Source organism: Canis lupus, chromosome 15 (assembly GCF_048164855.1).
Source record: "Canis lupus baileyi chromosome 15, mCanLup2.hap1, whole genome shotgun sequence".
In the NCBI taxonomy this organism is placed as follows: Eukaryota; Metazoa; Chordata; class Mammalia; order Carnivora; family Canidae; genus Canis; species Canis lupus.
The window spans coordinates 60,769,358-60,790,318 of NC_132852.1; the positions used below are offsets into that span (position 1 = coordinate 60,769,358).

A 20,961-nucleotide genomic window follows, 5' to 3' on the forward strand; every position below is an offset into this window, starting at 1 on the left:
AGGGCGGGGAGCAGCTCTTACTCATGCCTCTCATACCTGCCGGTGCATGCAGGTGCTGACGATGCTTGGGAGCTGGGGAAAGCCTTGTGCATTGGTCTGGGTACCTGGGATGCCCAGGGTTTGACCCACGATACCGGGGCTGCATGTCTCCGCCACCAGACAATGCAGGTATATAAAAACCAGGGGGACGGGGGAGGGCGGAGGCTTGATTTGGGGTTGGGACCAGGGTGGGTTGCTGCCGCAGTCATCCGGAAGCCGGATCACAGAGGGGGGCAGATGTAGGGAAGTAAAAGCAAGATTGGTCACTCCCTGGACACTCAGGACGTGCCCATCTCTGTGCCGGGCACCTCAGCTGGTCTATATTTAATCCCTCTGGCAATCATTTTGTGAGTTCCACAGATACAGAGTCAGATCCGGGCAGCCCCTCCGAAAAGGCTGTTAAAATGGGTGCTTGCGACACTAGGGACGCCTTCTGTGTTTTCCTGGCCCGAGTGCATGCCGGTCGCTGGGTGATCCTGCCTTCATTTCTAGGATTGTCCAGAGTAGAGGCCACCGGTCTGCTCCAAACGGAGGAGTTGCTGTTCCTTTCTCAGTGTAAGGATACAGGATGGAAAAGGAAGCCAGATATTTGCAGGGTGGAGCTCGGGGAGGTGTTGGGCAACACGGTGGGGTCTCCCTGCGGTGGTGGCCACGAAGGCTCATGGGTTGCTCTCAGAGGCTGTCCCCCCCTTCCCCTCAAAGCAGATGTTTCTTCATCGCACGGACAACCTGCCCTGACGGGGGAGGCAGATTGGCCCCGGGGTGGGCAGCAGTGACCCCGGGTAGGGGAATCAGCTCTCGTGGGGGCCCGTGTGCAGCGAACGGCCCCTGCCTGCAGCCTCTGCCTGGACTCCATGGGTGCCTGGGGCTCGCTAGCCTACGGTGAGCACCAACTTACAAGGTCCCGACCCCGTGGCAGGTCATCCATTTGTCTCCCTTGATTGCTGTTCTGAGAATTTGTGTTGCTCTGTAGGACATCTTTAGCCAAGCCCACATGCAGAATGTCAAGGGGGCTCCTCCCCGAGTGACGCGCCTGCGGCAGATACACCCACGTGTGGGTGGGAGGGTCCAGCATCCTGGGTCCTGGGGAGAGTGTGTCGTGTGTGTGGGTCTGGGCTAGATGGGGAACGTGTCGAGTAAGGAAGGGTGTCTGCGCAGGTGCCACAAAATTAAGCCTTTACCTGTTGTTGGGAACATTGGCTGCTTTTTTTTTTTTTTTTTAAGATTTTATTTATCTTTGAAAGACACAGAGAGAGAGAGAGAGGCAGACACACAGGCAGAGGGGGAAGCAGGCTCCAAGCAGGGAGCCCGACGCGGGACTCGATCCCGGAACCCCGGGGTCACACCCTGAGCCCAAGGCAGACGCTCCACCGCTGAGCCCCCCGGGCGTCCCCATTGGCTGCTTTTAAAGCGTAGGAAGAGCATTTGTTGTTGGACAAGAGCAGTGGGAAAGATTTCTGATCTGAGATACTTCCCTGACTGCCCTGAAAACAGACTTCCCGGAGGACTCTGTGTGTGTGTGAGCGTGTGCACACGCGTGTGCAGGCGCATATATCTGCATGAGCCTGTGAGCGTGTGTGGTTGGGAGTGAGCGCGTGCACGTACAATGAACGCACAGATCCACATTTTCTGATTATATCGCTGTTTTTACTTTGACAGAGTCTCAGCCGAAGCCATAACGAAGCAGCAATTATCAAGATTGGCAAAGGTGCAAGCATCAGTTCCCGTTGAAAACAATTTTAGTGGCCAAAAATCGCTTATGTTTTCTCGAGATGCAGGAAATAATTGTCATTAATTTTAGTTGGAGGGAATTAGAAAAAAATAAAACCTGGGTAAACACTTGTGATGATGCCCACCCCGCCCCCGCTCCCCACTTCTTGCTGAAGTCTCAAGATTACATGAGATCTATTTAAGAGGAGGTATCGTTGGCTTCGAAAATTCAACAGCAAAAAAAAAAAAAAAAAGAAAAAAAAAAGAAAAGAAAAGAAAAAGAAAATTCAGCAGCTTGCAGCATGCAAAGAAACACCAAAGTGTGTAAAACAGACGGAGTAAGAGCAGGTAAGTTCTCTAACAAACCAGAAGGGATGAGGTCCCCAGCTGGGGTGGGGGGGGGCAGGGCAGGCCTTTCCCCGTGTGGTTTACGGTGCTGCTGGACCCCAGCAGGGTGACCGGTGGTGGAAGGAGCTCCAAACCTGTGAGCGTCTGGGCTTCTGGTTAGCCTGGTGAGGGACAGGTAACCAGCGACCCCGCATCCCACTGCTTTGAAGGCCGAAGCTCTACTTTCAACAGAGCCCATGATGCAGGGGGAGCTGCTCCCCGCAGCCTCTGCCTGGGGCCTGTCCTGGGGGCTGGGCTGCAGACCCGGCGTCCCCGCATGGAACCTCCCCACTGTGTCCAGGGCTCCGGCCATTGTGCTGTGGTCCCCCGACCTGTCCCCCAAACCACAACACCCCACCTCCCCACGGTGGGTTCCAAGTAGAAATATCCCTCGGATGCTTGTGGCGAAGCTTGGGGATGATGTGACTGTTGACGTGCAGATTCCCTTTGCTGGGGGAGCTTGCAGCACAGTATTCGGGGCCCTTTAGGGGCAGCAGGTGGCATCGGTCACCCTGAGTGCGGCTGGAGGGCCAGGTCACGGGGTGGGTCTGGGCTGGGCCAGGGAGGGGAGGTGGAGGCGGTCTCTGGAGCAGAGCGCCACGGGGACCAGGGAGGGGCTGGCGTCCAGGCGCTTGGGGGGCCTCAGAGCACCCCACCCCTCTTTGCTCAGGTGCAGAGGCTCTGGAGGCAGGTGTCCTAGAACTTTGCACCTGGCCCATGGCGTTGGCCTTGGGACCCCCTCCCCGGGGCGGCCTGTTGTGGTCCTCAGGGACAATGCGCCTCTGCACTCAGACCAATTCCTGGACGCACCACTTCCCTCAGATGGGGTCACGCCATGTCCGCGTTTGCTTTCACGCCGCGAGGCCTGGCGTGCTCCCTCCCAGAGGGCCTCTCCCCGGCGACACCAACCTGCCCAGCCTTGGGACGCCAGGCCTGGAGGGTCATCCCTGAGCCCCGGGCACCCTCTGCCGTCGGGGCCCAGCTCGGGCACAGCTGCCCGCTATGCCGAGGGCCCCTCACGGTGCGGGGGCTCACAGCACCAGGTCACAGGAGCCGTCCGGGTGATGCTCGCCCCGCTAACCGTTCTGGGGAAAGGATGACTCGAGGAAGCCATTCCATCCCCAGCAACTTGTACTGTCGGAAGTTTTCAGAGTCATCAATATGTTGATTAATATGTTCACGCCAATTAACGTCAATCAGGACGCAGCATTTTGACACCAGCTCCACTTCCCATCATCCGTCCCTACACGGGCGGGGGGGGGGGGGGCGCGGTGGGAGGCTCCCCACCCCATGCACGGCCCTCCTACAACTCACAACTCCCCCGACCCTGACCCCCTCTACCGGGGGACACAGCCCCGCAGGCCCAGGTGGGTCCCCACACACCCCTCCCCCACCGTCCAAGCTGTCACCCGGGCTCTGAGGGACCAGCCCAGGCCCCCGCGGCCCCTCCTGGGTCTGAAGAGGTCTCCGGAGCGGCTCGCAGAGCTCAGGGGACAGCTCCGTCCCTAGGTCACCGCTCTGTGAGAAACCAGAAGGGAGAGCTGCCCGGGGCGGGTGGGGGGCAGGGAGCGCGGGGCTCCCAGGCCCCCCAGGGCCCACAGTCCCCACGTCACCTGCTCACCAGCCGGGGAGTCCCCCAGACCCCGTCCTTGTGGGCGTTTCTGGGGCTTCATCCCGAGGACGGGATTTTTTTTTTTGAATTTTTTAAATTTATTTATGATAGAGAGAGAGAGAGAGAGAGAGAGAGAGGCAGAGACACAGGCAGAGGGAGAAGCAGGCTCCATGCAGGGAGCCTGACATGGGACTTGATCCGGGTTTCCAGGGTCACGCCCAGGGCTGAAGGCAGGCGCCAAACCACTGCGCCACCCAGGGATCCCCGGAGGACAGAGGACAGGGGATCATGGTCATGATCACTGGGTCATGGGTGTGGGTTCACCCTGCGGTCCCGCCCCTCGAGGTCGGGCTGCCGCTGGGGGGGTCCCCACCTGTAACCACATGGTCGGTTCCCCTGGCAACCAGCCCCCATCAGGTGCTTTCTTGACCTCACCTCGTTAGCATAACAGGAGACACCTGAGTGTAGGTTCAACTCAAATTAAAATGCTGAGTTACCCTGCAAAGCCATTTAAAAACGCGTTAAGTGCAATTGTATATCTAATGATTTTTATTCCCTGTAGATAGTTCCAGAAGGTCATCGATTCCCAGGGTTTTGTCCGTCCGCACTTGCTGGAGGGTCTTGCTGGAGGTCCTACTAGTGGGAGGGAGCCGTTCCCTCATCTGCCGCTGGTTTACTGTGTCTTCTGAGCCCTGGGGAGCGAGCTCCGTTGCTCCTGGACTCGCTCTGTGGTTACAGGAACCTTCCGAGGGACAAACGGGGTAGGTTAGATTGGGGTGTAAGGGGGAGTCGGCACGCAGGTGGCGAGCTGCTGAAGCATGGGGGGCGGGGAACGGGCTCACCTGGGCCATCCGCGGAATCCGTGAATCTGCTGAAACCCGAGGCCCTATTGACGTGGGAAGCGAGGACAGAAGGGAACTATTAGATGTCCTCGCTCGCTGCGGCCCACAGACACGTCCTCGAGCCGGGCAGAGGGACCGTCCTCCCGGGACTCAGCTGCCTCCATGTGCACACCCTGCTGAGGGCACAGACAACCTTGGCCCGACCCCAGGGCCCCGTGAGGCCCCTCTAACACGTAACTTCTTTAAAGTTAAGAAACTTTAAGCTTCTAAGTTTCCTGTAGAAACTCCCTGTGTCTCTGCAGCCCCCGAGATACGTGTTGGCGTCACCCCCCAGGCACGTGGCCCACCCATGTCCATCCGAAGGGGCTCAGGACGCAGGTTTTATTAGACGGTAATCAATGGCCTGCTCCCAGCAGTAGGTGGCCCCCCGGGGTCCTGGAACCCTGGCTTCCAAATTCCTCAGGGACTCCTTCCTTTACCTGTTCCTGCTCTCCTCCCAGAGGTGGATGTAGCCATTGATAGTGAGTGTCCCAAAGGCCCTCCTCATGCTGTGAACAGGACTAGGGTGCACAGGGGTGCTGTGTAGCCCCTTGTTTCCTGCCCAGTGTGTCCCTGGCCCTATGAGCACACACATACCTACTTCTCTTTTTTTTCTTTTCTTCTTTTTTTTTTTATTTGGTTAACATACAGTGTATTACTAGTTTCATAGGCAGTGGTCAGGGATGCATCAGCTGCATAAGCACCCATTGCTCATCCCATCCCCTGCCCTCCTCATGCCCCCCCCCCCAGTGACCCCATCCCTCCACCTGCCTCCCCTCCAGCGACCCTCAGTTTGTTTCCTGGAGTTCAGAGCCTCTCGTGGTTTGCCTTCCTCTCTGTTTTTATCTTGTTTTCCTTTTCCTTCCCTCTCCCTAGGTTCATGTGTTTTATTTCTTAAATTCCGCACGAGCCAGGTCATAGAGGATGTGTCTTTCTCTGGCTTCAGTCAGCATCATGCCCTCTGGTGCCCTCCACGTCGCTGCAGATGACAGGGTCTCGCCCTTCCAGTGGCTGTGAGGCACTTCCTGTGGGGGCCGAGCCTCCGAGAAGCCTCCGCAGCCACCGAGCAGCCAGGGAGTTCCGGGTCTACACAGCGTGCATGGGGCAAGGATGTTTTCCTTCCCTCTGACTCACCTTTGTCTGTTAAAAGTCCAAATATGAGGAAAACTCCGTCCTCTGCAGATGACTCAGTATCGGAGAAGCCTCCAGGTGAACGTCTTAAGAATCCACGTGCCGGGAGATGAGGACCCTTATGTTCCCTATCTTGCTCTTCTCTCCTTTTCAGGTCCTCTCCCAGGGTTGGCGGTTGGCGGAACTGCCCCGGCTCCCTGAGCCCCGCGGGGAAGCGCCCCCGCCCTAGGGGGGAGCCCCGGTGGCACGTCCCTGGCCGCCTCCCTGAGCTCCCGCTTTGCTCCGCATCAGCTCTGCTGTGCAGCGGGCCAGGTGATGCCTCGGGCAAGGGCGCGTCCACAGGTAGCATTGGGACGCCGCCTGCACGGCCCGTCCCACGAGCGACACAACGTACCTCATTCCAGGGGGACAGGGATGCTTCTCTGCTGCGCGTGGGAAGGTTTCCAAAGCGTCACCCACCCTGGTGGCGGGGACGCGACAATCTGTTGTGTGCCCCTCACGGCAGCGGGCGGCGACGTGGCCTGCAGAGGTGTCTGCGGCGGGTGGCTGGCGCCTGGGGCCGCTGCAGGAGGGCACCCGGGCCACCGTGGGGCGAGGAGGCGCCGCACCGGGCCTGCTGAGGGGCCCCGGTGCCGTCACCTGACAGCTGCAGCCCCCGTCAGTGGACAGGTATTCGGCCCCGTCCCTGTCGGCCAGCCAGCTCAGACCGCCCCAGGGCTTGGGGACATGTGGGAGAGGAAGGCTTGAGGAAGGGGGCTGGCGGGGGGCCTGGCGCCTCTGTCAGCCTGAAGCATGTGGATGTGGGAGCCACGTGGGAAGGAAGGGGGGCAGGTGCCTGGCCACCGGTTGGCAGGGTGGCGCCCCAGGCTCGCCTCTTGCCTGCCTCCCCGACCTGCGCTGCGACCCTGCTCCTGGGGGCTCTGCAGCTCCGGGGCTCCCCCTGCAGCTTCCCTGGGGCCTCCTGGGGGACCTGGCGCAGCCTTCCCGCTCCAGAAGCCAGGTCGCCCCTGTCCTCAGTCTGGGGCCGCGGGAACCTCTCGGAGGCGCTGGCTGGGAGGACCTGCCTCCTCCCCAGGCTCCTGGAGGGTGAGCGCCGTCCTCCCCGACGTGGAGCCGGAGCCGTCCACATCCACCTGGGCCCGGGCTCCCGCGGGCTGTCCTGTGAGGCCTGGCCTCTTGCTCCTGAGCGTCCTCCTCCCTGAGCTCCGCTCGCTGGACCCTCCCGGGGCCCTCCTCGGGGGCAGGCAGCCTCACCCCCTAGCCCTGCTCCCTCCCCAGGGCAGCCCCTCCTCACCCCGACCCTGAGCTCTGGCAGCTTCCGTACTTGCCTTTTTAAATAACCACAAAGTAAATGTATGTCTTTACTCTTTCCACGTTTGGATTTGGGTACAGGTGACGCGCCCCCGTGCACTCGCTCAGGGCTATGACCGGCGCTTCGGCATCTCTGTGTCGTGCTGTGGCCCACCTGCCGTGTCTCCATGTCACCACCATGCTGTGTGTCACAACACCGTTGCTGGCCCCCCCGGGCTGCACCTTCCACCCTGTGACTACTTGGCCCCGTGGCTGGAGCCTGTGTCTGGACTTGCCTTTTTATTTTCCCGCCCCCCCCACAAGGAGCTGGTGCTGTGGGAACCCACCTGTCGGCGGGGGAGGCACACGCGGCCGCTGGTTCCACAGGTGGCCACAGATGCCGGCTGAGGGTGGAGCGGGCCTGGGACCGCTGGGTTTGCCCTGGATCCCGCTGTCCCTGAGGCCAGCCTGCCCTGACCCCCCGCACCTTCCCACGTGTACTCACAGGGCCCCAGATGCCGCTTTTCCTCGCGATCCTCAATTGCATGGCCCCCAAAGCAGATGACATGCGGCAGGACTGGAGGGTCATTGCTGGGCTGGGCCCAGGGGGCGGCCGGATGCCTGGCCACGGAGTTTCCCTCAGGCCCCAGGCCGAGTGCCCGACCCACGTGAGCGCCAGTGCTGCGGGTGTCAGACCACGGGGGCGGGGGCACGAGCCCAGCCAAGGCAGCAGCCCCTGGACCGTGGGCCCGAGGAAGGGGTTAGGCAGGTGAGGGTGTGGGCAAATGCGTTTGGGGGGATCCTGGGTGCCGAGCAACACGTGTGGGTGTCAAGGCTGGGGCTGCCACCTGCGGTCCACGTCCGCGTGGGAGCCAGTGGACACCCCAGGCCAAGGCCCTTCAGAGGAGGGGACCCAGGGCGTTTCAGAGGAAGGAACTTTTGGCCTCCTGATGCGGCTGCACCATTTGCTTCTCCTGTGATGCCCTCCCTCAGGCAGAAGGTCCCAGGGGCTTCCAGACACAGGCCTCCCCCGCCCAGCAGCTCCTGCAGGCCTGTGCTGCCTGGAATGTACTGGAAAGCCACCCCCCCCCCACCGCCAGAGGGTCCTGCGTGTCCATGGGGCCGCGCTCAGATTCTTGTGCGGCCCAATGGACGAGGTCGGAGAGCTCCCGGCCCCGGGACCCCAGGCTGCCCGCTGCCCGCTGCGGCTCTGATGCGCTGGGATGCCTGCACCCCTTTCCTGCTGCAGCCTGCAGGCCAGGGGGGTGCAGGGGGTGTCTCTGAGCTGCCAGCTGGGGTTTGTGCCTATGGGGTCTTGGCGGCAGGAACGGGGCCCCAGGAGGGGCTGGCGCCTCTGGGCCTCGGGTGTCAGAGCAGGGTCTGCGGGGTCCCTCTGAGGCCCAGTTCCTGGACTGATGGGGAGAAGGGCCCTGCCCCTGCAGGGGTCAAGGCCAGTCGGGGAGGCCATGTGGACACCCCCCGTCCCCTCGGCTGTCACTCTGGGTGCCCTGAGGTGGAGCGACAGGAGCGGGGAGGGGGTCCAGGCGGGGAACGGAGCTGAGAGCCAGCGGCGGCTGATGGGCCGTCCCCCCGCCCCACTGTGTGGGCGCTGCGGCCTGGCACCCAGATGGAGTGGCGGCGTGCCCACCCGCCCGCCTCAGGCACTGGTGGCCTCTGGGGGCCTGACCACGTCTGGTGGCCTGGGTCCCCAGCCCCCGCCAGGCTGCAGCCAGCAGGGAGCCGATGTGAAGGTGGGTGCTGGGGAGCACAGGTGTGGCTGACCTGCCTCCCGCCCCGGCCGCGGGCAGCTGGCCTCCTGGGGAGGGGCCGGAGAGGCTTTCGCTGACGGCCGCCTACAGCCGCCCCCCTGGTTCCTCGTGGCCCAAGGCTTCCCGAGCGGGCCACCGTCCTGCTACTCCCTTCTGGAACGCCGCCGAGCCCAGAGCGAGCACCCAACAGCTGATTGTTGAGTGGCTGCAGGAAGGGCCCGTCCTTCCCAGGAATTCACTTTCCGGTGGGGGTGCGGTGGGGAGACACTAAGACGAGCTGAAATGGCCAGAGGGGGACAGCTTCGTGGTGTGATGGGTGAAGGCAAAGTGAGGGAGGATGACAGGACGGGCTGTGTGAAGGGCAGCCACATGGGTGAGTCGTGCAAAGGGCCTGTGGCAGGAATGGGCTCAGCAGGCCCCAATAGGAGACGTGGAGTTCACTCGGGTTCCTCGTTGGGACACGCGCACGAACCGGCTTTTCCTTGCTCCCTCCTGACCTCCTGAACCTCGATGTGATGAGGCCAAGAAGAGTCATCAAGGAAACAGAGTCGTGCTGGCGAACTGTCCTCACTTCTGTCACCGGCACGAGCACACAGAGAAGGAAGTCCCAGGGCCTCTTTGCCGCTTAACACTTAAATGATTCTATAAAGTACGGATTTCTGGAAATAATGGGTGAGCCATGGGAGCAGCAGGCCGCCGGCCCCCTCCCCCAGCCCGGGGGCGCCTGTCTCTGAGCTGCTACCCCACGAGCCTGTGTTGTTGTGGATTGATGAATAAAGGGTAGCCCACTGGCCCGCCTGGGTGGGAGGCGGGCAGGCTCTGGACTCGACCGTGGGAGCTGGGCTGCGGCTGGACCGTCCTCCCCAGGAATCGGGGGGGACTCGGGGAAGGAATCGGCACCGACTCTAGGACCTGGGTGTCGTTGGCCGGGGGATTTCACTTACAAAAGAATGAGTGGCTGCTGGGAAGGGTCCAGGGTGGCCTGGGGTCCGACATGGGGGGGTGGGCAGCTGCACTTGGTGGGGCCACCCCGAGGGCCCATCCCGCGTGGGCTGCAGGAGGAGGGGCGCTCCCACGCAGCTGGCCGCGCTCTGGGGTCAGACCCAGGCCTCGCCGGGGGGCCACGCAGCACAGCCTCCGCCTCTGGGCCTCCCGGCCTCCGCGGAAACGGCGCCCGAGTACCGAGCCCGCGTCCTAATTTATTTCAGGGGCACCTGTGTCCACACCGGGCAGGTGCTCAGGGCAGTGAGGTTGGAAGGTGCCCGCAGGGCTCAGCCTCTGCTGCCCTGTTCCGGGGGCTCCAGCGGCCCTGCCCCTGCCCAGGGCTGGCCCTCTCTCTGCTGCCAGAGACTCCAGCGTCTCCTGAAATCTGCTTTCTCTGCTCCCAGGTTCCCGCTGCAAGAAGCCCACCCGCCCTTTTTTTAAAGAAGAAGCCCCCTTTTTATCAGAATACTTGCTGGGAAGCTGGTCTCATAAAATAAAAACACATCCCACTCTGAAGGACGTGAGCAAGTCCAGTGCAGCCTGGGGAAAGCTATAACCTGGTAAGACAAAAATCTTAAAAAAATATTTTCTTAGCTTCTTGATTAATAGAGTTTAGCTGGGACGGTAAACAGAGCCGAGGGTAATATCTGTTGTCATTTAACATTATTTAATAAAAAAAAATCTGCCCTCCCTACCGAGTGGTGATTTGAACATTGGCTCGCGTTTCTGCTTTCAGGAAACATCAATAATCCGATGCCAGCCCGATTAGGTGATTTTGCTTCAAATTTTCGGAGGGCCCCTGGTGCCCCCAGGAGGGAACCCCAGGCCCCAAGCTAGGTGCTCACCCTGCGGCCACGCCGTGGGGCCCTCTGTCTGTGTCCCTCACCCTAGAAGGGGGCCGGCTCCTCTCTGGGGCCCTGGGGCCCTCTCGTGTGTACAGCTTGTGGCTGACTGTGGGGTTTGCAGGAGGCCTTGTGGTCCTCCCAGACCCCAGGGTCTATCTCGGAGGCCTGAGGGGCACTGTCATCTCTAAGTGGCCTCCCCGATGGAGGAGGTTGTGACAATGATGTCTCATGGCCCTGGTTCTGAGGCCCGGGATGAGCCTTCCGCTCGCCCCCTCGGGCACAGAGCCTCTTCGTGTCCCCTCCCTGCTGTGGCTGTCCTGTAGCCCCTGACTCACGGCGCCCCCCACAAGGACCTTTGGCTGAGCGCGGCCGCCAGGGCTTGTAGGTAGCAAACTGCCTGAGCTGAGGGGCCTCCTGTTTCGGCATCTGCTGGATCCAGCCCAGTGGGGTCCCGCCTTGTGTCCCACCAGACCCTCTGCGTCCTGCCCCCTGAGATTCAAGACCCCGGGTGGGCTTTCTGGTTGGTAGAGGGTGGCTCGAGGGGTGCTGGTGCCAGCCTGGCCTGTGCTGCGTCTGCGACCCCATCGCACATGAGAAGGGACCTCTTGGTCCCATGGGACAAAGGAGAAGCAGGCCTGGCATGCGACCCTGGCCTGAGGGTGACCACTGCCGGAGGCCTGGGGGTCCCTGAGCGCCGGACAGGAGCTCTTGTGGTGGGCGCTTCTCAGCATGTCCCGCTGCCCTGGGTGTCAGCTCAAAGTGGTGGCCGCTGGGTCACCCTCCTGTCCCCAGGATGACCAGCGAGCCGGGGGGAAGGTGCCAGCCCCGCGCTGCCCGTGTGGCCCTCCGCAGCAGAGAGGAGGGCAGGCGCCCAGGGCGCGGGGTTGGGGGGCGCAGCAAGGAGCCCGAGAGGCCGCGGGGAGGCCGGCGGCCGGGGAGTCGGGGGTGGGGGGTGGGGGGGACGCACGGGGTCGGGGCCCAGTGGGCCACACGCACCTCGCCGGCCGTCCAGGTCCTGCTCAAGCCGACCCGCGACACCCATGACACCCGGGCCTCGGGTTCCCAGGGTCCGGGGGCCGTGGGGGGACTGCGGGGGCAGAGGCTGTGGGCCGTGGGCCGGACCTTAGCCGTGGCTGCGCCCTGGTCCCGGAGGCGCGGGGGTGAGCGGGGCCTGCTCTGGGCTGGCGGCTCCCCGCGGAGGTGGGGGTGCGGGGCTGCAGGGCGCGGGGCTGGGGGCCCCCTGGGAGCCTCCCGCGTCAGAGCGCTCAGCTGCGGACGCTCCCAGGGGTCACCCCCCGCACGGCCTCGAAGGATCCAAGTGTAAGGCACAGCCTGCTGCGCTGAAGACATCGGCCCAGGGAACCCCCGCACCCCGAGCTGCTCTCAGGAGGGAACCCCAGGCCCCGAGCTAGGCACTCACCCCGCAGCCGCGCCGTGGGGCCCTCGCCCTCTGTGTCCCGCACCCTAGCAGGGGCCGGCTCCTCTCTGGGGCCCTGGGGCCCTCTGATGTGTCCATGCGGCCCACAGGGTCGGGCTGGGCTTGTGGCTGACTGTGGGGGTCAGCTGCTCTGCCCCGGGTACCCCCCTGCACCCCGAGCTGCTCTGCCCCCCGTACCCCCCCCCCGGCACACCCCGAGCTGCGCCCCATCCCTGCAGCCCCGCCCCGCAGGCTCCCCCGGGCAGGTGGCGCCCACACAGTCGCCCCCGCCCTCCCCCCCCTTAGTCCCGGAATCTCCTCCCTGGGCCTCAGCCTGTGCCCCATGCCTGCCCCGCAAGCTCCCGCAGTCCGCGCAGGAGGCGCCCCCGCGCCCCCGTTCCGAGCGCGGGAGGACACGCGAGGCGGGACACGCCGCTGGGTGCTGCGCCCGGGAGCCCCGACGTCCGGCCGCGCCCACGCGGGGTGGAGACTCCCTGGGGGCCCGGGCCGGGGCCGGGGCGGGCAGCGGTCTGTCGGGGGTGCTGAGGGGGGCGGGGGGGGGCGGCGAGGCTGGACCGAGCAGACCCAGGAGGCGGCCGACGCGGTCACGACAGGTGGGGCCGGGAGGCGGGACACGGGGAGCCGGTGGGTGACAGCACCGCAGGTGGCGCAGGGCAGGTGGGGCGGTCGGCGGTTAGGGTAGGGCTAGGCTTAGGGGTAGGGGTTAGGGTTGTTAGGGTTAGGGTTGTTAGGGTTAGGTAGGGTTGGGTTAGGGTTAGGGTTTGGGGTTTGGGGTTTGGGGTTCGGGGTTAGGGGTAGGGTAGGGTTAGGGTTAGGGTTAGGGTAGGGTAGGTTTAGGGTTGGGTTAGGGTTAGGGTTCGGGGTTCAGGGTTAGGGTTAGAGGTAGGGTAGGGTTAGGGTTAGGGTTAGGGTTGTTAGGGTTAGGGTAGGGTTAGGGTTAGGGTTAGGGGTAGGGGTAGGGGTAGGGGTAGGGTTAGGGGTAGGGTAGGGTTAGGGTTAGGGTAAGGTAGGGTTAGTGTTAGGGTTAGGGTTAGGGGTTAGGGTTCGGGTTGGGGTTAGAGTTAGGGTAGGGTACTGTTAGGGTTAGGGGTTAGGGTTAGGGTTAGGGTTACGGTTTGATAGCGTTAGGGTTAGGGTCTGGGGGAGGGGCTGGGGTCAGCGAGGAGTAGCTGTGAAGGTGTGTGTCTGAGTCCCTTGTGGGCCGGCCTGTCTGCCCCCAGACTGTGTGACAGCGTCGGCCTCTCCTCTCCGGGAGACCCAGGCTCACACTGCAACACTGTCTAGTGTGCTTGTTTCATTCTGACAATTCCATGGCTTTTCTTGGACTCGCAGCCTGTGCAGCCACCACCATAACTTAATTCTAGAGCATTTCCCTGGCCCCAAAGAGAAACCTGGCATCTGCTAGCAAACCTCTACTTCCTTTCTTGGGGTGCTCTGAAATACCGATTATTCCTATTTTTTTGAAGACTGTAAGTCTCTTGATAAAGAACAATATGGTATTTGTTTTTGCATTATCGGCTTATAACAGTCAAAAACAGCTTTTGCAGGAGTGAACCACACTTTTAAATCTAAAAGCTTTTAGGGGATCCCTGGGTGGCTTAGCTGTTTGGTGCCTGCCTTTGGCCCAGGGCGCCATCCTGGGGTCCCGGGATCAAGTCCCGCGTCGGAGTCCCTGCCATGTGTTCTCCCTCTGCCTGTGTCTCTGCCTCTCTCTCTCTCTCTCTCTCTCTCTCGTCTATCATGAATAAACAAATAAAATTAAAAAAAAATCTAAAAGGTTTTAAAATCATGACTCGAGGGCTGTGCATCCCTAAGGGGGGAGGGTCCGGCGCATTCTGTGGGGTTGCTGGGCTGCCCTGCTGTTTTTCACATCTCCCGGAGAAGCCAGCAAGAGTTTACGCAGATAAGCGCGGACTGCTTTTTTCCTTCTTGGCCGTATTTCTCTAGCATCTGTTGTAAACAAAACAGAGGAAAATCTCTTTCTAAACCTGGTGCAAATATCTCAAATGCAAAGAAGCAAATGAAATTTGGAATATCAAAGTTCACATTAGTGTGACTGCATGGCAGGAACCACATCTGCTCATTAAGCTTAATTCCAAGGAATGATCACCAAAGCAAAGAGATGTCAGAGGGTCTCGGGGAAAAATAAAGTCGTTGATGAATTCTTGGTTTTAACTGTTTTATGTCATGAAGATGCTCTGCATCTTTGTGGCCAAGTGTTTATGGACTCCGATGCCACGCTGTTGAAGCTGGGGGCACGCCCCAAAGCCTCCAACCCAACCCCTGAATGTAGGGTTTTAGGGCCAGGGAGCTGCGCCCTGGGAGTCCCAAGGGAAGCGTGGCCAGGCTCTCCCAAGCAGCTGCTACCCTGTAGGAATTGGGTGCTAACTCAGCCATAGGATGGACCAAACGTTTTCTCCCCCCCCCTCTTTTATTATTCAATTTACTTCAACAGCAAACAACAGTTCATTTATTCCCCCCACCCCTGACTCTGACCACCACCAATCTGGCCTCTGTGTCTATGGGCTTGGTGGTTTTTTGTTTTGCTTGGTTTTGTTTTTGGTTCCATACATGAGAGGCATCATCATGTGGGCCTTGTCCTTTTTATAGCTGAGTGATATTCCCTGGGTGTGTAGCTCATATTTTCTTTATCCAGCCATCCAGCCAGCCAGCCATCGTTGGACACTTAGCTGCCTCCATGTCTTGGTGATTGCAATGAATATGGGGGAGCAGAGATCTTTTCGAGTTAGTGTTTTTTGTTTTCTCTAGGTAAATACTCAGAATTATTGGATGATAGGACAGCTCTATTTTTAATTTTTTGAGGAACCTCCACACTGTCCTCCAAGTGGCTGCACCAGTTTGCATTCCCGCCAACAGTGCCCGAGAGCTCTGCTTTCTCCACATCCTCGCCGACACCTGTTGTCCCTCATGTTTTTGAGAAAAGCCATCCCAACAGGTGTGAGGCGATATCTATCTCACTGTGGTTTGGATTTGTATTTCCCTGGTGACAGGTGATGTTGAGCACACTTCCATGTGCCTGTTGACCCTCTGGATGTCTTCTTTGGAGAAATACATATTCAGATTCTCTATTTTTTAATTGGATTTTTTTTTACTGAGTTGTATGAGTTTATTATATATTTTGGATATTAACTTCTTTTCAGATATATGATTCAAAAACATTTTTTCCCGTTCAGTAGATAGATGTCATTTTGTTGATGACCTTTTTTTCTGCAGAAGCGTTTTTAGTTTGATATTGTCCCACTTGTTTATTTTGCTTTCATTGCTTCTGCTTTTGGTTCACATTAAAAAAAAAATCATGTCCTGGACCAGGGTCCAGGAGGTTACCACGTGTGTGTTTTCATAGGAGTCTTATGTTTAAGTCTTTAGTCCATTTTGAGTTAATTTTTGTGTTAGACTAGTTATTTTTCAAACCTTATTTTAAGGCTCAGGATTTTTTTTTTTTTTTCCAAATGAAGCCTTATGTGGACCAGGAAGAGTTGAGGACAGAGTCATTCTGAGGGGGTGGGAGCTGCCTGGCGAGTGTCCACTAGGTCTAGTGACCCCTGAGTACGTCCTGTTCACATCCCTCTGCTGCACTTGCCTGCAGCACGGGATCCGTCGTTTGAATGCCATCACTGGTTCGCTGCTTTCTCTTCCCGTCTCACTTGTGGAATCTCTCAGCAGAAAGACCGTGTGCCTCGATTTGTGATATCAGGAAAGGGAACTTGGCTGTCCTGCCTGCAGGGACTGCTCAAGGTGCTAGAGACACAGACAGGAGAGAAGCAGTTGTCTGGTGCTCACGGAGCCAACATTCTGTGGGGCAGCGAATGCAGATGGATGACAATCAAATAAAGAAACAACCATATGACGGGTGCTGTGGAGACAGGAGCTATGACGAACAGGCAGAACAAGGGGACAAGGCATTTGTGTAGATACATAAAGAAGTGGGGAAGGAGCCAAGCATGTCAGGGAACACAGGTGCAAAGGTCCTGAGGCAGAAGCTTGATGGTGAGTGAGGGGAACAGCCATGAGGCCAGCATGAAACAGAGTGAGTGGGTTAGGAGGGGTGGACAGAGAGGTCACAGGGAGCCAGATTTTGCAGGGCTCTGCAGGCTGTGGTAAGGGCTTGGGAGAGGGCACGGGAACAGAGGAGTAACATAACCTCATTTGGCATTTGAAAAGCTCATGCTGGCTACTCTGTTGAGAATAGGTGACTCAAGTGTGAACTGGGGGCAGGGAGACCAGTCAGGAGGCTCCTGGAGGAATCAGGTGAATAATAGCCAATCCGTCCCTCCAGCTCCAGAGCTTTCATGACCTGCTTTCCACCCCATTGCAGATCCCTTTGCCTGTCCTTTCTCAGTATGCAGAGTCTAACTGTGTCTTCTCACTGTTACTCTCGGCATAGGGCACCCTCGTGTCTTTTATCATCACCGCCGCTCAGTTCCTCTGATGTGGGCACCAGCAGGTCTTATACAATGTAAGTCTAGGGTGTAACAACATCAAAAATGACAGACTGGAGACTCCCAAACTCTGCTCCTCCACTGGAGCAGCAATTAAGCTGGAAAACACGTTCAGAAGCAATGCTTCCAAATTCTGGAATCTAATAAAAAATTCACAAGAACCAGGGGTATGTTTTATGAAGAGAGAAGCTCTTGAATTTCAGGATGAGGGTACTGTGGCATTTTTTTTAAAAGATTCTATTTATTTATTCATGAGAGATACACAAAGAGAGGCAGAGACCCAGGCAGAGGGAGAAGCAGGCTCCATGCAGGGAGTCCGATGCGGGACTCGATCCCAGGACTCCAGGATCACACCCTGGGCTGAGCCACCGGGGCTGCCCTACTGTGGCATTTTAACTCACCTGCACGCAACCCTCTACTTCCCAGCTCCATGGTGGCTTTGGTGATGCTAGACTGTGTTCCTCGTGGGACTTGCTGGTGCCAGAAGGGACAATGCGGACCTTGGTCTCCAGGATTTATGGCTGTGTGTCTGTCAGATGGCACCCTGATGGATTGCTCAGGGGCTTTGATTCACTTTTCTCGGAACTTCCTCAGGGCTGGAGCAGACTCAGGGGCATTTGTCAGAAGCCTATGAAGGCAAACATACTAGCTGCAGCTGTGTGAGATGAGGCGCAGCAGCAGGACGGGCGGCAGACAGACAGAAGTCTTAGGAAGAGGCTGGGGAAGGCTAAGAATGGGCGAATAGGCTCTGAACACCCCCAATCCTGAAGAATCTAGAAGACCTCTTCCATGCCCAGGGCTAGGTGCTCAGAAAAGTTTGGGGAAGACCATACACTTTTATCTCTGGCTGATCTTTAGGCTCTGCTCAAGATGGACGTGAAGGCTAGGGCAGAGTTGCAAATGGCATAGCAACATTGGGGGTGCCCAAACACACAACCTATCTGCAAAGACTAGGAGAATATTTTATTATTCAGGCATTTAATGCCTTCAGGCATTTAATGACCTCTCTGTTAAATCACCAGCTGACCACTGAGCTAGCAGAACTAGGACTTCATTGAGTACACACCGCAAGGAATAATCTTACAGAAAGAGTTTAGAAGATACTAAACAACAACAGTCCACAAAAAACAGCAACAACAAACCTTGGGGTGGGAGAGATTTTGCTTCCAGAGTTACCACATTATGGTATTCAAAATGGCCAGTTATAGGGCATCCATTCCTGATCCAAACGCTTCAGAGTGTAGGGATAGAGGGAACGTTCCTCAGCATCTTCAAAGCCATCTACGAAAAGCCCACAGCAAATTATCATCCCCAAGGGGCAAACGCTGGGAGCCTTTCCCCGAAGAAGATCAGGAACGAGACAGGGATGTCCACTCTCACCACTGCTATTCAACATAACACTAGACATCGTAGCTTCAGGAATCAGGCAACAAAAAGAAACAGAAGGCATTCAAATCGGCCTAGAAAAAGTCAAACTCTCCCTCTTCGCAGATGACATGATACCGTACACCTAGAAAACCCAAAAGACTCCACCCCAAGACTGCTAGAACTCATACAGCAAATTCGGCAGTGTGGCAGGGTACAAAATCAATGCCCAGAAATCAGTGGCCTTTCTAGATGCTAACGATGAGACTGAAGAAAGAGAAATTAAGGAGTCAACCCCATTTACAGTTGCACCCAAAAGCATGCGCTACCTAGGGATAAACCTAACCAAAGAGGTAAAGGATCTCTACCCAAAAACCTACAGAACACGTCTGAAAGAGACTGAGGAAGACACAAAGAGATGGAAAACTATTCCATGCTCATGGATCCGAAGAATGAATATTGGGAAAATGTCAACGTGACCCAGGGCAATTTACACAATTAACATAATCCCTATCAAAAATACCACGGACTCAAAAAAAAAAAAAATACCACGGACTCTCTTCAGAGAGCTGGAACAGATCATCTGAAGATTTGTGTGGAATCAGAAAAGACCCCATCGGAAAAGTGGGGGCTGGTTGGCGGTGAGTGCACCTGTTTGCAGAGCAGGAGAAGGCCCACTGGCTCTGCACCCAGGTCTGCGCACCCTGCCTGGGTGGGCGTGGGCGGCGGGAGGCCCTTGCCCAGTTAGCGTGGCTGCCTGTGGTCTGGGCCAGTACAGTGGCCAAACCTACCGTTCCTTCCAAGGGGGGATGTGGCAGGAGGACATCAGAGTGGAGTGAATTAAAGCCCAGAGTAACAGATGAGAAGCATGTCTTTGATGAGCCCTTCAGCAGGTCAGTACAAACAATGATTTCTGAACCCGAGTGTCATCCGTAGGAATTTCCCAAAGTGGAATGCAGCAAGAGAAATAGGAATGACAATCATGAACAGAGTAGAACATCCAAGAACTGTGGGATAATTTTTTTAATTTAAAAAATTAAAACACGGGCAGCCAGGGTGGCTCAGCAGTTTAGCATGGCCTTCGGCCCAGGGCGTGATCCTAGAGACCTGGAATCGAGTCTCACGTCGGGCTCCCTTCATGGAGCCTGCTTCTCCCTCTGCCTGTGTCTCTGCCTCTCTCTCTCTCTCTCTGTGTGTCTCTCATGAATGAATAAATAAAATCTTAAAAAAAATAATAGAAATTATACAGAGTATGTTCTCAGGATGCAATTGAATAAGAAATTAGTAACAAAAAAAAATGTTGGGAAATACTCAAGTTTGTTGAGGTTTGACAACATGTTTCTAACTAGTCCAGGGGTCAAAGACGTCTCAAATGAAATTGTAAGATCATTGACCTGAGTAAGAACGAAGGCACAACTTGTTATGACTTGGAGGGCATCGCCAGAGCAATGCAGAGAGGGGAGCTGATGATGCCGAATGCACGTTAGAAAAGAAGAAAAGAAAGTCAACGACTCAACTTCACTCTCAGGACACTAGAGGAAGAAGAGCCCTCGTAAAGCAAACAGAAGAAAAGGAGCAATAAAAATCAGAGCAGGAATCAATAAACAGAAAATTGATAGAGAAAACCGATGACATAGGAATATGGTCATTTGGAAGAGGTGATGGAAATGATGAACCTCTAGCCAGACTAACTCAGGATAGGAAAATTTATAAATCACCAGTATCAGGAATGGGAAAGGAGTCATCACTACAGATTCACGGTCATTAAAGGGGTAATAAGGAAGCCCCACAAACAACCCACTTATTTTACAACTGAAATGAGACGGATCCACTTCTTGAAGCGTACGTGCTACTAGAATCTGCTTAAGGGAGAATAGATCCCCTGGCTGTCCCTAATCTATCAAGACGTTGAGTTGGTAGTCTTGGTAGTCAACGAACAAATGGATCCTGCATGGCACAGACAGGACAAATCCACTGATCTGTGTGTACCCTAGTTCTGCCGGCCACACTTTTGAAACAGAACATAACACCGGCTACCAAATGAATCCCTAACCACAGACCCGTGTGGATGTCACCTTGCTCCCACTGGACCCCACCCAGGGAAGCACCTTGTCCATGCCCGTCACCTTCCTGGCAGGGTCACCCACTCGTCCCAGGTGTGACACCCACGTCCCACATCCGGGGACACCTGCCGGGGGTGGTGGAAGCCAGCCCTGCTGGAAGGGGCAGGAGCCTGGGGCGCCTGTGCGGGTCTGGAAGTGCCAGGGCGTGCAGATGATGGGAGCTGCCTGAGGCGGTCGAGATAGGCCGCTCCGGGAGGCGGAGGCTGCTGGGTGCACTTCAGTGGGAGGCCACGCGACGAGGGGCCCGGGGGCTGCCGCACAGACAGACAGGAGGCCGCGACAGCTCCCAACACCGGCGCCCTTTGTCTGGTCTCCTCTTTCCTTGGTCGGGCCATGTAGTGACATGGGGACATCCTGGGCCTGGCCTACCGCGGGCACGATCTTTCTGCATCGCTCCGTATGGCTTCGCGGAGGCTCCGAGGCAGCTCAGGGAAATGAGGCCACCAAGCTGGTGGTCGAGATTCTGAAAGCCTGGCTTTCCTTTGTTAGACACAATGAACCACAATTAGATAAAAATGTCATTTCACATCTTGGTCCCTGCTGGAGCCGCTAATTAGATTTTTCCTGCGGATTTGTCCTCAGTCGTACAAAAGAAAGGCAGATGGTGGCTCGGCTCCAGGACGGAAGGTAACGCACGCGGGAGGCAGCAGGCACTGGCGGGCAGCTGTTGGGAATCTGGAGCCTTGGAGTGTGGGAAGCAGCCTCTGCCACGATGGCACCTGGGGTTTCCACCCGCGTGGCCACTCCAGGACATCCTGCCCAGATGCGCCTTTAAGGGAGACCTTTTTTTTTTTTCCTGAAAAGAGTCCATCAATGCTTTTTAAGGGAAGAGAGAAAAATAAAAACACGCAGGATGAACAGGACTGTTAGAAACGGGAAAACAGATCGAAGTTAAATATCACGATGGGATCAAAGTGTAAAAATGTT

General features: G+C 57.4%; 1 long non-coding RNA gene across 1 annotated transcript; it reads left to right on the forward strand.

The window, feature by feature from the left end:
* Positions 1-332: 332 nt before the first annotated feature.
* Positions 333-7,626, forward strand: LOC140604476 (uncharacterized). The gene is made up of 4 exons (XR_012007339.1): positions 333-594; positions 1,699-2,097; positions 4,311-4,509; positions 5,506-7,626. It is a non-coding gene; the product is annotated as an uncharacterized lncRNA (long non-coding RNA).
* Positions 7,627-20,961: the final 13,335 nt, after the last annotated feature.